The sequence below is a fragment of the Gymnodraco acuticeps genome, unplaced genomic scaffold (assembly GCF_902827175.1).
Source record: "Gymnodraco acuticeps unplaced genomic scaffold, fGymAcu1.1, whole genome shotgun sequence".
NCBI lineage: Eukaryota > Metazoa > Chordata > Actinopteri > Perciformes > Bathydraconidae > Gymnodraco > Gymnodraco acuticeps.
In genome coordinates, this window is record NW_022990004.1 from 185,006 (window position 1) to 203,837 (window position 18,832).

The following is an 18,832-nucleotide window of genomic DNA, read 5'->3' on the forward strand; positions in this document are numbered from 1 at the left end:
TGTTCTCAAAACAGATTTATTTCATACCAGTGTTTTTTTTTGTTTTCAAAGGTTTTATTTATCATTTCACCAACAAATAATTACGCTAGGTAAATATCAGAAAATAATTAGTGAGAACACTCAAACGGTGTATGGGCTTTTTTTGTGTGGTCAGAGTTTTAATGCTTCACCTGCAGAACAACATTTGACTTCCTATACATATTTGTTATTGGTGCAAGACTAACTATCAACCCTTTGGAGATTTCAAATGATAACATTCAATTTTTTTGCACATACAAGTTGTCAACTGCAGATTTCATTTATTTAAAAGGAACCTAACATTGAGGGTAAGGGTGGGCATTATGTCATTTTTTAATATAGTGCTGATGGAGTCCAGTCAGCAAATGCCGCCAGTGGGAAAGGGATTTACACGAAGTCGTAGTCCTTTTACTGAAAACTGATAACACATCTATAAGATGATACATTAACAGTGTGAATAATAAGGAATTATGTTTAATGTGCCTTTCTTAAAACGTATTGTGCTTGTGTTGTCTTCTCAGACTGCCATGGCTGATTCAACGCCTGCAAGACTGAAAGTGATTTTGGGGGAGAACAACATTAAAAAACTGTCTCTTCCAAATGGCATACCGGAATCGTTGGATGACCTTCTCAGCAAGTTAAAGACTTTCTTCGGGTTAAAGGGCGACGTCAGACTGCAGTACATGGACCAAGACTTTGGCAACGACTTCTTCAATTTGAATTACACCACTCAACTTCAGGATTTGGGAACAATCAAAGTGATCCACCAGCAAACAAATACACCTTTGAACATTGCCACTGATACCACATCATCGTCTTCACTTGAGTGTGATGGCAATGTTTTGTTGGCATCAGATGACACAATAATCCTTTCATCCCCCGAATCTGTGTCCTCTCGAGCCAAACAGTGGCCAGCGGACTTTCCGATTCCTCAATTTTCATATGACACGGAGCTGCAGCTAGTGAAGGGGAATTCTGAGTTTAATGGAAGCCACAACATGTTGACTGTCCGCTCCTGAAGCAAGTCTGATATTCTGAATAGACTTGCAGAAACAATTTACGTATACAAGGCCTATCCAGATGATTCACATTTCTGCACAGTAGCAGAGGCTCTTATCAAAAAGCATCCTTGTTTGAAAGAACCTGGCTCATTCAATGGCTGCAATGGATGGAAACAGCGCCTGAAATATAAGATGGGAAACTACAGGACTCAGCTCAAATTGCAGGGGTGCCCAGAGCTGGTGGTAAATTCCCTGAAATCTAAAGCTGCTACAGATGCTTTCCCTGCTAAAAAAGTCAAGAGGCCAAAGCGAGCTGAGGCTAACTTTTATCCATCCTTCCCCACTGGTGCCAATCTGGAAAGCCTGGAAAAAGAAAGACTAGAACTTCTGACAGACATCAGGATAAGGAACAATAATAGGGTCATCGCAGACAAAATGGCTCACACGTTCGCCTACAGACGACAGGAGGTGGTAAACCAAGAGCCAAGAATCAAGGACTTCAAAGACAGGTGGCCGGCACTGTTCCAACACAAAGAGGTAATAATCTAGTCTGTATACATTTTTTAGTAAGCTTTTATCCATTCATCATAATATGGTGTGGTAAAGATTATGTTTAACAGTGTTTACTGACAGAATTTACATTTTTAGTTTGTTATACTTTTTGCCAGTGTTGTAGGCATGCTTAGTTTAGTTTTTTTTTCTTCGAGCGTGTAAAACCAAAGAAAAATACAAAAGGTGATACAGTATTATACAAATGAATGCAATAACAAAACGAAACATTTAATTAATAATTGAATAATCTGTAGTATCATTGTTTGGTATCAATAAACAACAAAGCTTTAGCTAATTACACGTCCGAAAAGGGGTCGGAAGAAGTTTACACTTGCTTCAATGGTTATTTTTTCAAATGTTAATTGCATACAGACTGAGTCCAATTGAATTTACTCAGTCATTTTTGTATTATTCAGAGTTCCAGAGGATAATGACCATTCCTCTTGAGGAGAAGTTAATGGCCCAGTTGGACATTCACTCAAGTCAGCTAATCACAGTCCTGAGGAGGATCAACACGTCAAAAGACTGCTGACATCATGGACCTTTTTGACCAGGTAAATCTGCATTGTCAAATGAGTCCTTGCTAGCTAAAAGGGATACATTTTGTGTATCCTTTTATAGATACATGGGGAGGGCAACCGTTGTTTTATGAAACTCAGTAACTAGGAGTGTCCATTTGTTTCTAAATAAAGTGAAGGATTTTAGCTGTAAGAGTAAGGAAATCTGTCAATAGACATTTTGAAAAATAAAATTAACCGAAATAATGTTGTCCTAGACTGAAGAAATTCATCTTCGGAGGGAGTGTGTCCAGAGAGCCCTCATTATCTTCCTGGGAGAAGATCCAGATGAGCTGATCAAGGAATATCTGGTAAGTTTTAACTGCAATTTGCATGTCAGCACAGCTTGTCAAAGGCACACATGCTAATACATATTAGATTGATATTAATGCTGAAAAAGGGAAATGTCTCTACTAAAATAACACCTGTCGGGTTTGATTATATTCATAATCTTGGACATTTGACATCATGTAAGTTTAAAGCACCTTTGTGGTTTTCCAACTCCTCATAGCACTTTAACACCACGTTCACATTCACCCATTCATACACTGATGGCTACCATGCCACCTGCTCATCAGGGATAACTAAAGCATAGCATCGGAATTTGGGTTTTTAGTAATTTTCCCAAGTATACTGTGAAACACAACATGTATATGTAAAAAGTAGTCCTAGCATGTTTTTAAAAAAAAATACTCTTGATTGAATTTTACACATTTTAACACAGAACAATGCACGGCAACCCCTCCCCCCCCCCCCACACACACACACACACAGCACATCCACAATTTGAACACAATTGAATGATATTAATATTAATCCTTCTCAACATAAATGAAAAATATATATACATACAGATCAAGCTGGAATAACAATTAAACATAGAAGTAAGAGGGATATTATTTTCAATCTGCAATATGTGAGTTCAGGGTTTCCTAGCATTTTTAAATATTAGGTTCTGATCATGTGAGTCGTCCGAATAATTAGTGAGTTATCACAGAGTAGGACTCCGGCCAGTGATATTATTGTCCCATATTAGTGCAAAGTGATGCCAGTGATGTTTGTTGTCATGTACTCCTGCTCTAGGACTCCAGAACAGATGATCTTCAGAAGGAGATGGAGGAGCTCACAATGGGTGTGTTTGTGATACGGAAGGAGGGGGAAGGACTGCAGGAGCCACCAGCAGACATCGGCATCTTCATCGAGGGCGTGGAGGTGCTGAATGAATTGCCTTCAGTTGCCTCAGCTTGTTCCCTCCTTCTGGGTTTGCTATATGCACTCAACATAGCATATCCAAAACCCCTTCATTTCACGTTTGAAGTACTTCAGAAAATAATCATGCAGCTTGACCAACACAAGATGTCCGCCAAAGTGCAAAGTCTGTATGGCAGACTTCAAAGCTCAGAGTAACGACAAACAAAACAACGTTTTCCTCCTCTGGGCCAAAACATGGCCTAGTGCTGTATTAGCACAATGGCGTCTTGACATCGGACATTGTTCATGTAAAAGAAAATGTTGTGGGTGCGGTAGGTTTTTGTTTCACCATTTTAGTTTTGATTCCAAGAAACGGTTATGTATTCAGAAGAACAGAAACTTTGTTAATGTTTAAATATTTGTTTCTAATAGCTTTCATGCAGTGGTTTACTTAAAGGTCACATGTCATGGCCATTTCCACTGATCATAATTCCATTGTTGAGGTCTACTAGAATAGATTTATACTGTGCAATTTTCCAAACTCACATTGTTTCGCATACAGCATCTCTGTAAACTACGTGTATTCACTCTCTCCACTAAACGGCTCGTTGCATCTCTTGCCCCCCCCTCCCTGTGAGCCCAGTGTGCTCCGATTGGAGTTTTGAGGTTTTTACAACCCCACTCGGCTCCGCGTGTCGTTTTGACGAGTCCTGCTTAAAATCATAACAGGAAGGAAATCAGACAGAGAACACCCAGATACCAGTTTAAACAATCTGTTTTAATTATCAAAGGTAATAATGCAATGCACTATAATACATTACAACACCATATAATACAATATACTAAAATCATATTGTAATGTTTTAAGAAGTAGCCGGCCACTTCTGCCCTGGTTCGCGTGCTGCGGAGATCCTTCCGGTCCTGACAGCATGTGAAGAGAGGCCAAACTCAGGAATCGACAGAACATATACCAGAAGACAGAAGGAAGGGGTGAGGTCAGCTGGTCATCTTTTCAGGTCCTCTCATTGGCAGACGCAAAATATGCTTTGTCACAGTGACCCAGCGCTGGCCAGCAGAAAACCAAACGGGCCCATTTTACAACAAAACACATCTTATCACCCAAGTCATGTGTTTCTTTATGAAAGCCATACTTGTTAGGAATAAAACAGTCATTATCCCATGACATCCTCAGAACTAGCTCACCAACAACGCCTAACTGTCTTCATACCCCCCCAATCATCTCTGAACTTTTATTCACCCGAAGTAAGCTCACCCTTAGTCTAAAAGGACCATTGTCTCTCTTAACTGTGTGACTAAATTCTCAAGGCCTGCAGGATGCCCATAATTAACTTAGAACGAATTTAGCCACTATATCTAATGGTTAACCAAGAAAAACACTCAAAAGGGTAATCTTTTCACTCAAAACAGAACTCACAAGTAATTCTGCATTTTACCCCTCAAAAATAGCCTTTTGATGAAAAGGGTATAAGTGAAAGAAAAAGACTATTGCGCTAATCTACTTTAAAGAAAAAGGGAACATTGTTTCAGGAATCTATAAAAAACCTCTATATTTAAGAGGAAAAATGTATTTTGTTCCTTCAACTATTAATACACAGGAATGTATATACCCACACATATATTTAGGGATAACATGATGCAATACACCTCTTATATATTGGTGAGATTAAAATGAATATACCAAAAATATGCTGCATCACATCTTCTGCATAATACTCTTCATAAACTTCCGCAATTCCCCCTTTTGCACTCTTTTAAAAGAGTGCAATTTACACAAGGCACTTGAAACATATACCCACTGTCATTCTTTTCTACTGTGTTCGTCCCCCAAACATTGTATAAATCCATCCGAAGCTGGTATTTAGAGTACTTGAAACCTTCATGGAGACAGAACACCACTTTCCATGGCAGTGAAGGAACCATGAGGGGGCAGCTGGGTGCTAGTGCAGTCTCCTTGTGTGGTGAATCATCAGCCCCCCCCTCAGAGGAATACGCCAACAAGGGGCAGCTGATAGGGAGGGGGAGATGCGGCTAGCCCTTCACGGGTGGAACTGATCAGAGAAGTAGACTCCTCTGCTGCCTCGACAAGTCCCCTGTGCCACCCTGGCTTGCCGTGTCTTTGTCCCCCCGATCCGCTGACAGCAGTTTCTGGGCTGCCTGCTAGAGAGATGTCTTCCTCCTCCTCCTCCTCCTCCTCCTCCGGCCCGCTGATGGCGGCTTCCGGGTCGATGCTGGAGAGATGTCTTCCCGATTCTCCTTCTCCGGCCCGCTGATGATGCCTCCCGGGTCGACTGCCTTGACGAGGGCCAGGTCTGTCCTGATGTCGTCTAGGGTCCTCGCAGGTGTTTTCCCGACCGCACACTGGCTCCAGTGGTACCAGTTGTCCCCCTTTCCTTCTAGGCGGACGGCATGGGATGTCCTCTGGGTCACTCGGTCGGGGCCGGAGAGCCTGGGGTTGAGCCACTTTGTCCTGATGACTTTCAGCCAGACGAACACCGCTGTGTCGGCCTCGTGCTTCTCGGGTCCCCCTTTTGGCGCCAGCAACCTGTGTGGAGAAATCTGATACAACTCCCTCAAGCCTACGCTCAGCTGTTTTGACCCACTTGGAGCCTGTTGGTGGGGTGTCTTGAAACAACAGCCGTCTGTGAACAGGTTTTCTAAATTAATTGTAGACCTCCTATCTGCCAGTGCAGCTTCAGAATCTTAGTACTTGGACTGTGCCAACTAAATAAGAACCCCAACATCTTTAGGTAAACTAAATCACATATTTCAATAGCTCTGAATTTCTGACAAGCATCTGTGTTTATTTTTAAATGAAATCCTTGAGATCCTATTTAAAATCCAAATATAATATGAACTGCTAATGTTTCTGGTAAAGAAACACACTAATGTTATGGATTCAAAAACAACCAAAATCACGATACTAACAAAGTGAATGACTTCCTGGTGATACTGCTTTTACCTGTCAGTGCTTAGATATTATCACGCTGAAAAAATGAATACAGAATTCCAACAAACTGTCATCAAATGTCTTTCTATTATGAATTTAGATGAAATGTATATCCTCATAATGACCTAAACAATAAAGTATATGGCTTTTACTTCTTTACCAGGCTAGTTACATGATGTTGTCTAAATTAAATTATGACTCATTACATTACTATGTTTTAGCTTTAACTGTAATATGTTCTTTCTACATTTCAAACCTCAGTTACTTTTATACCTGTTGAAACATTACTCACAGGTCAACTTCTTCAGTATTCCATTCTGGAATCACATCTCTCACAGTAGCCCCTTGGCCACTGATTCTGCATCTGTGTTACCTGTTATAACTCAATCAATATTAGAAACATGTCAACATTCATCAAACAGTATCTTATCCCCAGATATGGAGCAGGTCAATTCTAAAACCGTCAATCAATGGTCAGATTGAACAATCGAGTTGGGGCAGCCGTACACTCCCCCTTTTTACACATGACTCATGTGTAACCAAAATCCTGTATGGGAAGAAAACCTTCAGGTAATAATGGATTCTAAGAAAATACCAAACATTTTTTCCCAAATGTACATCCATCATTTCCACAGTAAACACTTCAGTGAAATGAAGTGTTTCTCTCCATCCTTCAGTCCTAAAAGAAACAGAATCTTCATGTTTTAGTTTGAGTTCCACATTCTGCAAACTGCCACCTCCTGTGGGAGTGCACAAGTGCGGTTTTCCAATTCTGTGGAATGTTATTGAGGCCCAGAAAAATGTGTTAGTCCAAAAACATGCTTGATTAGTCATTGTTTTAAATCATGCAGTTGCACTGATCACATGCAGACATACACTCACATTCACACTCACACTGTCAGGTTGTAAAGTCTTGGTCAGGTTCACCCCAGAGTCAGTCATTCACAGTGCCTTGTCAAGTTACACTGTCGGTCAGGGTCAAAGGTCAGTTGGTCTCAGTCTTTTTTGGCCATGTGTCGTGCTCTGCAGAGACTTTGACATTTCAGCATAGGCCAGTATCCTTTGTCTACACAAATATGTATATATGGAGCGCCATCATTTATTAATTCACAATTACAACTATAATGTTCAAGATATCTCTAACTTTTCATTGAGACAGCTGCTTCCCACATTCCCCGAAAAGTGTTTAGCCAAAAAATGTCACTTCCTTATTGTACTACTACTGCAGTTTATCAACACCTAATCTATATTCAAATGTCTAATAGATATATTTCAGAAACTTGTGCACATAATTATCATCTTGAGTCAAACCATTACTATGATCTGTAAAGCTCTGCTATGTATTTCATAACTGATATTCATTTATCTTCAAATCTGGTCCACTTAAAAACAATGTTAACCTCTTTAACAGTGCGTGGAACCTTGGGTGTCCGAATATGTAACAATCACTCCTTCCTTTATCAAGGATTCTAAAAGCAGAACTCATTTCATCAATGGTTTGTAGCTAAATTCAGGAATTATCACTTATGGTAGGTATGTTTTTACTTTTTAACATCTCTAAATGTCAGTTAATTACTAACTAAATTAATGTCCATTAGGAGGTGGTGACGCTAGTCTTCCAAACTCATAATCTGGTGCCGTGCGCTTCCTGTGAAGCTGCATAAGATTTTAAAAACCACTGCAGGGTGGGTCGAGTGACCCCTCCTCCCTATTGGTCGTCAATAATATGCACCATTACAATGGGTGATTGAAGGCCTCACATTATGTCCAATTTCAGCATCAGTCTTCTTTACTCTAAAATTACTTTTTAAATAGGAATATTTAGAAATGGAACAAACATTCAATCTTCAGAAAAGTTCTTAACCAATGTCTATCTAGTGAATAGCCAACATATTTGAAAATGTCAGATGTATAAAAATAAGCCTAAATACTCCCTTACCATCAAAGTCCAAATCTAGACATAAGGTGAACAGTTTTGGTAATGGACAATTTAACCTAAAAACAAAACAAAATTGGACTTGTGTCCTTGTTATTTGTTCTTCAAAATACATTAGCAAATACCTTGTGAAGTATTCGCAACATAACTAACCCTCTCTAGGATATAAAATCCATTCATCTTTTTACTCATAGTTAGTTTATATGTCAAGATTATTAGGTGTGACCTAATAATCAGATGTGTTGTTTGCTAAACAAGGATATTAAACTTTAATCTTTTCAGTATTCCAGACCATCGTTTAAACAATCAGCCTCCCTTCTCAAACACTAAACCTATTGTTGTATACCACCCTCTGGAAAACTGTTGCACAGTTATGCTGTAAAATCATCGCATAATTTCTTCAGAGTCTGAACAATCTGAGACAAGCCCGGTCATAATGTGAACAGTCAGTGATGCGTTGTCTTCTGCAGCTGTAGTGAATTGGATCAATGAAACTCTTGTTTTGCACTGGGATGTCCTGAGGGGGAAGGAACCTCTGGATCAATGTGGTACAATCAGCAGACACACGTTGTCCTCTGCACAGCAGGAATCCCCAAAAACTGCAGTTCCTCTTCACACCACTGTTGCCTTGGCAACGAGGCCCAAGCAAAATGTCAAACCCTCCTCAGAGATGCGTTCTTTGCACAGTTCTTCTGTTTCTGTAGTGAGCAACTCTTCACCAACACACTGATTCAGAGTACAACCCAAAGGTGGCGCACAACTATCCAGTGCTGCTATAATCACAGCAAATCAGCAACTGGAGAAAAACTCAATTTAAATCTCTCCCCCAAAGGGTTACAAAATAAAACGGCTGAATGTCTATATGGTCAGGAATGCTGAAACATGTGAATGTTAAAACAAACCAATGGCAGTAGTCTACCCAGATTCTTTACTCCATTAAAAGTAGTAAAACCACATTGTAAAATCTCTTGTCTAGTTGAAGTCCTGCTTCTAAAATTCTAGTCAGAAAAAAATAAAAATAAACTTCATCTTTAAAATCTTCTTTAATTTGAAACCAAAAAAGGTCTTCCTTCTCCACCATGATCCTATTTCTACATCAAAGTCCATACAACTGATGATTTATCTTTAAAAACCATGAGGAATGACAGTTCTCATAAAACACTATTCTTCCTTACTTGATTTCCAAATCAAATGAGCAAAACAGGAAAACCTCCTTAACCACTTGCTTATTCTATTATTTTTCAAATTGTTTATCTAAGTTGTGTTACAAGCAGGTTAGATTTGTAACAGAACACAAAACTAACTGTATTTAGCGCTATATTTGAAAAACAAGTAATCTGATTACAGTTAATGAATATATATTTTGAACAGTTATTATTGGTGGAAAAGTTTCCTCACAAAATGTAATCTCCATGACTAAAGCTAAAACCTAAAGAAATCATCACGGAACAGTTTTCTGTCCTTACCACTTAATTGTTTCAATACAAACTAAAAAGCGTTGTGAAAACTCCCACTCTTGAGAACATCTCAACACTTTATTCCATCTGAGCACGAATGTTTATGACAGACACGCCCTATTAATCCAAAACGGCCTTTAATGGTATCAATTGTGAACTTTCTTAATATGAATTGTAAATGCAACGTATGTTCTCTTTGGAACACAGATAGGACAGTAGCTGCTGAAACTGGTTAATAGCAGCTTTCTGTTAACCTAGATAAGCATGTTGTTCTTATATTTTTACTTCATGTTTACTCACAAAACAATATGACATTCTTCAGACTAGTAGTTAACTTTATATAAGTTGTACTCTCTCTGAACTCTTCAAAACATCTACTTCTCCTGTCTCTCTCTCTCTCTGTGCCCTGCAGCTGCTCCTGCACAAGCTTCTCTCATCAATCACCTCTCTGTGTTTAGCCAACAGTGTGCTTTTAGCCTCGTGCAGCACCTCTGTCATGTTTAAACATGAACAGATCCCTCCTGTTTACTTACTCTTTCTTCATAAACACAATTAATGTCTACTAATGATATTACAAAAACTACCTAATGACAAATAGCACAAAATTCACAATGCAATGCAATAGTAACAATCAGTTCTCAAAACTTCTCATGAAAACCACAATGTGACGTAACTGCATCCCACAAAAACTATGCTAAAAACGACAAATTATAGTTTCTTATTTATTTAAATATCTACGACACATTGATCTATTAATTTTCAATGTTATTCACTCCTTGTTTTAAATTCAACGCTCAGCAGCCATTTTGAGGCATTTTGAGAAGAAGCACAAGCAGTCACACTTCGGGCTGCTGCTTCAGCAATTAGAGGAAAGCTGTGAAGAAAAAGGGGGGCTTTCTTTAACCCATGGTGACCACGCATTTCTTTATCTGACTTTTCTCCCTTATCTATTAGTAATTATTCACTGAAAATTATTCCCCGTACAGTCTATCCAGCTTTATGGTGCGATGTTTATTTCAACAGATAACATAATCTCTTTATCGTCACCTTTGGCTAGATAGATTAACCCCACAGAACAAGAGAACGAGATTCCGGTCCTTTCAAAATGGTTATTTGAAATTTGCGTATCTCCCCTTGGATTCACTTATAATGCAACTGCAGCTCCTATGAGACTGGAAAGCATTATTCAATTTAGTTCTGGATGGAATCATTAGAAACCACTGGATGGAATCATTAGAAACCACTGAACTCCCCCGATGGGTTAGCCGTGTCGAGTTCTGAAAAAAACGCACGGGGCCTTTCACCTTCTTCTTACAGTCCTCATCGCTTCACATGGAGCTAACGAGTTAGTCGTGCGATTCTGAAAAATCCACGAGGTTCCTAACCGTTGCTTTATTAATCTTATTATTATTAGTTAGTTACCTACCTATGCTAAAATATGCATTGCATTATCTTTAGCGTGAAGACTAGACACTGAGAAATATTCCTGACAACTCTAAAAAATTTGAATATAGCCAAATCACAGATTTTGAGTGTAACGGGTATCCGTGCTTACCTGATATTTTGTATAGAGCTCTGTTTTTAGTTGTCAGAAAGTATTTCGAGGTGTCACCCCTGGACAGCTTAGTCCGCTGGCTGCTGATGTGACTCCCGCTGAACGCCCACTCGTAAACGTCTGGGTCACCACTTTGTTGGAGTTTTGAGGTTTTTACAACCCCACTCGGCTCCGCGTGTCGTTTTGACGAGTCCTGCTTAAAATCATAACAGGAAGGAAATCAGACAGAGAACACCCAGATACCAGTTTAACCAATCTGTTTTAATTATCAAAGGTAATAATGCAATGCACTATAATACATTACAACACCATATAATACAATATACTAAAATCATATTGTAATGTTTTAAGAAGTAGCCGGCCACTTCTGCCCTGGTTCGCGTGCTGCGGAGATCCTTCTGTCCTGACAGCATGTGAAGAGAGGCCGAACTCAGGAATCGACAGAACATATACCAGAAGACAGAAGGAAGGGGTGAGGTCAGCTGGTCATCTTTTCAGGTCCCCTCATTGGCAGACGCAAAATATGCTTTGTCACAGTGACCCAGCGCTGGCCAGCAGAAAACCAAACGGGCCCATTTTACAACAAAACACATCTTATCACCCAAGTCATGTGTTTCTTTATGAAAGCCATACTTGTTGGGAATATAACAGTCATTATCCCATGACATCCTCAGAACTAGCTCACCAACAAGCCTAACTGTCTTCATACCCCCCCCAATCATCTCTGAACTTTTATTCACCCGAAGTAAGCTCACCCTTAGTCTAAAAGGACCATTGTCTCTCTTAACTGTGTGACTAAATTCTCAAGGCCTGCAGGATGCGCACAATTAACTTAGAACGAATTTAGCCACTATATCTAATGGTTAACCAAGAAAAACACTCAAAAGGGTAATCTTTTCACTCAAAACAGAACTCACAAGTAATTCTGCATTTTACCCCTCAAAAATAGCCTTTTGATGAAAAGGTTATAAGTGAAAGAAAAAGACTATTGCGCTAATCTACTTTAAAGAAAAAGGGAACATTGTTTCAGGAATCTATAAAAAACCTCTCTATATTTAAGAGGAAAAATGTATTTTGTTCCTTCAACTATTAATACACAGGAATGTATATACCCACACATATATTTAGGGATAACATGATGCAATACACCTCTTATATATTGGTGAGATTAAAATGAATATACCAAAAATATGCTGCATCACATCTTCTGCATAATTCTCTTCATAAACTTCCGCAGGACCAGTCGGGACGTTGTGAATCGCGCTAAGCTACATGGAGGTGTGATTTCCTTGTTTAGCGATACACAGCGAAACACAGCCAAACTCACCCTGAGCACACACAAAGTCACAGCCGAAGTAAAAACAATAAGTGTGGCTTGATATTGAGTAAGAAAAAGGTTGATAAATGGTGTGAGAATGGGTCTGCAGAGAGAATTTCGCCGCGATCCCAACTGTCTGTTATCAGCCAGGGAGGAGAGATCAGCAGAGCTGCATGCACTGAGTGTGTGAGGAAGTCCGTGGATTGGTCAATTTGGACCAATCAGCGGGGGCTTAACGTAACGGCTCCGCGGACGTAACGTAACGGCTCCACGGATTGGTCCATTTCGTTCCGGGTACGACATGACATCAGATGTCCCCGGAAGAATCAAATGGATGATGACGTTTCACCAACGAGGCGTTTTGGGGAGGTATTTTCTGTATTAGAGTTTACTCGCTACATGGTGTACTTTGAGGGTTTTGACTCTGCACACCGTTTACATGCATAAAAACCTTCATAACACACAAGGGGACGGGTAATAACCGGAAAAGCATGACATGTGACTTTTAAGTAAAATACCTCTGTACTTAATGTATTTCACCATTGCTTCAATGTCCTGTTAATGTCAATAAGCACTACACTGAAGTTAATGTGTTTTTCGAATGTGTTTTTGGTTATCAGCCTGAAATAGAGAGGTGCAGTGATGACGTATTTTTGTAGGACGACCCTGAAGTAAGCTGCTGGTTCCCTTGACAAAAAGCAATGGGATTTCTCCATAGGATTTTGGAATATTGTAAAAAAAAATAAGATCTGTGGAAAACTAACCTGTTTGATAAATGCACGTTTTGTTCAGCCGGACATGCTGGCTGAACATAACGTGCATTTATCGACCAGGTTCGTTTTCTGCAGATAATGTTTTTTACAATATTCCAAAATCCTATGGAGAAATCCCATTGCTTTTTTGTCGAGGGAACCAAATCTTAGCACTAAAGATTGATTTATCTGGTGGTCAGTTTTTAACTGTTGTTGGTTGCTAAAGGCCCCCTTCTGCTACAAACGACACATTATCCTCGCTAATGCAGCTTTTATCTCAACTACAGTTTAAGAAAATCATCCTGATCGGTGATTTGAACTGGGACTGACTTTCACCAGTGTCTGATGATTTTAAAGCTCATTGTATGTCTCAAAATGTTACACAAGTCATTGAAAGTCCCACTCGTCTTAACACCAAAAATCATCTCTTATCGATCTTTTAATTACTAATATATCCCATAAATATACTGCAACCGGGGTCTTTGCTAATGACCTAAGTGATCATTGTCTAGTTGGTGCTATTAGGGATACCAAAATCCCCCGTACTAAGCTCTGTGTTGTTCTGAAAAGAAATGTTAAGCACTTTATGGAGCAAGCCTTTCTTCATGACTTAGTTCATTTTAAATGGGATCGTATGTTATTGATTGGTGATGTTGACCATGCTTAGAAGTATTTTTATGACAGTTTTAGTTATTTTTTAGATAAACATGCTCCGTTTCGCCGGTTCAGGGTGAAGGGCCGTGATACCCCCTGGTTCACTTCTGATCTGGCAGCCCTCTTACGCAAGAGGAATCTCCTTTGGGCTGCTGCGAGGAAGACAAGCTCTGAGGCTGACTGGCTTATTTTTCGTCAACTGCGTAATCGCTGTACTGCTTCCATTAAAAAAGCCAAAAGCGATTTTTACTTATCCCAGACCACAGACAGTTTAAACGATCCTAGGAGATTTTGGCATACCATAAAATCCCTCTCTGCCAGCTCTCGCTGCCTCCTAACATTGTTGTTGACTCCACCCCTGTGTCAAATAAGACAGAGATGCTTAATTGTTTTGATAAACATTTTATTGCCTCCAGTTCCTTGTTTGACACATTATCTTTTGGTAAATCATCTCCCTCCATCACCACCAGTCATGCCTCCAGTAGCCACACTTTCTCCTTCAACCCCTTCAATGTTGGGGAGGTTTGTAAGATTCTAAAGGGCCTAGACCCTAAAAAATCAGCAGGCCCGGACGATCTCCCCCCTTATTTCATACGGCTAGCTGCAGATATTATAGCCAAACCACTGTGTCATGTTTTTAATCTTTCTATAACAAACAATGTCATTCCAGATTGTGACGGCTGTCGCCTCTCCGGTCCTTGTAATTCTGTTTTGCTGTATATGTATACATGTGCTGTGTAGTTGCCCCAACGTCATTGGCTGCCATCTCCTGGTCCGCCTCCGAGGACACTGATTGGAGCACGCCGGGCTCGACGCACTCCAATCCCCGAGCCATCTCAGCGCACACCTGCCGGAGATGACGCTACAAAGCCTGGGGACAGCAATCACTCTGGAGGCTCTGCTGCGATCAGACGTCTCATTCATTTTGCTCCTGTGTCGAGAGCACGTTAGAGTTAAACTGTCAGAACTGGTGTGATCCGTGTCTAGTGTTGGATGTAGTGTGTGGTTTATGTGTTCAGAGTAGTTTGTTCAGATATGTGTTAGAGTAGCATGTGTAGATATGTGTTGGAGTAGCGTGTTCGGTTTTCCCGTTTGTTAGCTGCATTCCCCCGCAGCCTCCTTCAATTATTGTTAGAGATCACAGCTGTGTGCTTAGGCTCACCTTTAGAGTCCTCTTCCGTTATTTAGCAGTGTACCTGCGCCCTTTTGGCTCAATTTTGTTTGGCTTAGGCTATTTTTGTTCTCTTTTTATTGTACACCTTTTGTTGTTAAGCATTAAACCCTATTAAAATAAATTACCAATTCCATTCTGGTGTGTGTTGCCTTCCTCATCCCTAGTGAGATCGTAACATACATGGGGGTCGTCCGGGATAATTCATCTGAATTCTGGGGTTATAAGTGGGTTTGGTGGTAGCAACAGGTAAAGCTTTGAGGGCAATTCACCTGAGTATGGCATTGTTTGATTTAAAGTCCTTTTTAATCAGACCGTCAGTCGAGCAGTTGGATCAGTGTCGTAAGGAAGACCTGGTGGAGATTGCGCAACACTTCAGTCTCACGGGGGTAAGGCAGTTATCAAAAGTGGATTTAAAGGCTGTCATTGTGGATGAGTTGGTGGAACGGGGTAAACTTGTGTTGCCTGCAATGTCTGATGCGGTACCGGATTGGGAGACACAAAAGCTTGAGGCGGAGCCTTCAGCTGCTCAGGGAGAGGGTGGGGACAGTGAGGACGACAGGCGGTTTACACCACCGCTTGCGTTGCCTTGCCATGAAGCACTATCCCCTGGTGGCTCAGTGGAGTCCCGAGAAGGGGCTAAACTAAAGGTCCGTCTCGCTCGTCTTCAGCTGGAGGCAACAGACAAAGAGCAGAGCAGGCAGATGCAGTTTCAGTTGGAAATCAGGAAGTTTGAAATCGACAAGGAAGTCCGGATACGGCAGCTGGAGCTAGACTCCCAACTGCGCGCATCCGGTGCCTTCGATCATGCCGGAGGAAGTTTCCCACTTCCTCCTCATCCACCTGCCTTCAATGTGAGTAAAAATCTCTCATTAGTGCCAACATTTAGGGAGACTGAAGTGGACGCGTATTTTGGCGCATTTGAACGCATTGCTGCAGCGCTGCGGTGGCCGGCTGAGTCGTGGGCTCTCCTGGTGCAATGTAAAATTCACGGGAGAGCTCAGGAAGCAGTCATGACTTTGTTAAAACTGCCATCCTCAGAGTGTACGAACTCGTTCCCGAAGCTTACAGACAGAAATGTAGACACCTTAGGAAGGGTCCTAACCAAACTCATGTGGAGTTTGCCAGAGTAAAAGGGATGTGGTTTGCGAAGTGGATTTCTTCCTGTAAAGCCGCGGATTATACCGCTCTGAGGGAATTGATTATGTTGGAGAAATTCAAGAAATGTTTGCCTGACCGTATTGCTGAGTACTTGAATGAACAAAAAGCAAGTTCCCTCCCTGCTGCTGCTGTGTTAGCCGACGAATATGTGCTGACACATAAATCTGAGTTTTCCCCTGTCTTTACTGAGAGGTCACGCCGTGTGTCCGCCGCACCATTCTTTGAGCCGTTAAATGTGTAAAGAGTAACAAGAGAGGCGAGGGAGTGCTTTTACTGTCACCGTGACGGGGTTATATTCGTCCATTCGATACATAAGCTTAGTCGGTTGTTTAAGCTCCAAAAAACTTTATTTATCATCAGCCACAAAAAAATATATACTGTTCGACAAAAAGGTAAACAGTATAACGTAAATAAACAAAATCACAGTTTACCAAATTAGGTTGTCTGTCCCTCTAACCACATCCTAGCTGTGGCCTTCACTGCAACACCCTGCCGAATGACTCTTCCAGGGCCAACACCGTCCCTTTTGTACCCATAGCCCCTCCCCACAGGCTTACCGTCAACCGGTTACACAATTATCTCCAAACCACATTGTCAACATAAAGGTAATTTCCTCAAACATGAGGAAACTATCCGACCCAAACATACACAGGTTAACTACCTCTTAACACAGTCATTCCCCATAATTAATAAACGCAAAATAAATAATAAATTGCATCCTATTTAAATCACGGAAGTGATGCGCCTCCGTCTTTTCCACCTTCCCTTTGCTGGGGAGACGGCGGCCAAACTCCGCCCGCCGCTCCCCACGTAAGTATGGTGTAATATAGTTAAATGTATGTTTAAATAATTGTAGACTCACAAGCGTGCACTTGTGGTCGCGCTACAGAAAGGAAGGGGAAAAGGTGGACGTTTTAGTGGTGATTTAACCTTATGTATTGACGAACGGAAGAGAGCAGGAAATGTATGTTGTGTGTGTGTGTGTGTGTGTGTGTGTGTGTGTGTGTGTGTGTGTGTGTGTGTGTGTGTGTGTGTGTGTGTGTGTGTGTGTGTGTGTGTGTGTGTGTGTGTGTGTGTGTGTGTGTGTGTGTGTGTGTGTGTGTGTCGCTGGCTGTCAGTGGCGGAGTCAGTCACTCTGTGATCCGCTCCGTCACATTATCCTCCCCCTCCCCAAGGTTGGCGATGTGCGGCAACCTGGAAAGGTAATCAGCCACTACGTTCGATTTGCCAGATCGGTGACGGATAATGAATTTGAACGGTTGGAGTGAGAGGTACCAACGGGTAAGACGGCTGTTGTCAAACTCACGCCCAAGCAGATAGTACTGCAGACTCTCTAGGGCCCACTTAATGGCTAGACCCTCCTTCTCTACAGTGGAATATCTGGTCTCACGGGGTAGCATCTTACGACTCAGGTACAGGATTGGTCGTTCTTCTCCAAGGTCCCCTTGGACCAAGACTGCTCCAAGGCCTACTGCAGAGGCGTCCACCTGTACCAGAAACCTTTTGGTGAAGTCTGGACTTTTAAGGACAGGGGAAGAACACAGGCAGTCTTTTAAGGTGCGGAAGGCTGTTTCACAGTCTTCTGACCAGGTTACTGGGTTCCTCTGATCCTTGTTGGTCAGTGCTGTGAGTGGTGCTGCGATGGTGGCAAACTGAGGCACAAATCTCCTGTACTAGCTTCAACCTTATCCACTTGTGGCCGTACCTCTCCTCGTCCCAGTTGGTAGCCTAGGTACCATGTCTCCCGTCGTGCCCACTCACACTTGGAAGAGTTGAGTGTCAACCCAGCTTTGTGGATCCTACCCAGTATCTCTGAAATGTGTTGGACATGCTCCTCCCACGAGTTGCTGAAGATCACCACATCATTAAGGTAAGCAGAGCTGCAGTTCTCACAACCCTGGAGGACTCTGTCCATCAGCCTCTGGAAAGTAGCTGGTGCTCCATGAAGTCCAAAAGGCATCACCGTAAACTGGAACAGCCCTGTTGGTGTTCTCAAGGCTGTGTATGGTCTGCTTGACTTCTCCAGCGGCACTTGCCAGTACTCTTTACACAGATCCAGGGTGGTGATGTACTTGGCAGCTCCAACCCGCTCCAGCAAGTTATCAATTCTTGGCATGGGACAGGCGTCGAACTCTGAGATGGAGTTGAGCTTCCGGAAATCCATGCATATCCGTAGAGACCCATCCTTTTTGAAGACGATGACCACCGGGCTGCACCACTCTGAGTTGGATGGCTCAATCACTCCAAGTTTTATCATCTCTTCTACCTCTTTCTGCAGTTCTTCTACCAGTTGTTGTGGGACACGGTAGGGACGTTGGCGGATTGGTTGTCCATCTTTTAGTCGGATGAAATGCTCAACAAGGGTGGTCTTCCCCGGGCTGGCAGCCAAGAGTGAAGGAGCCTCCTTGAAAATCTGGAGAATCCGTGCAGCTTGCTCAGGTGCAAGGTGCGTCAAAACAGGAACGGCAGCCACAGTTAAGGTATCCAACCCATTCTCAACCTCCTCCTCCTCATCCAAGTTCACATCCTTTACCAACAATG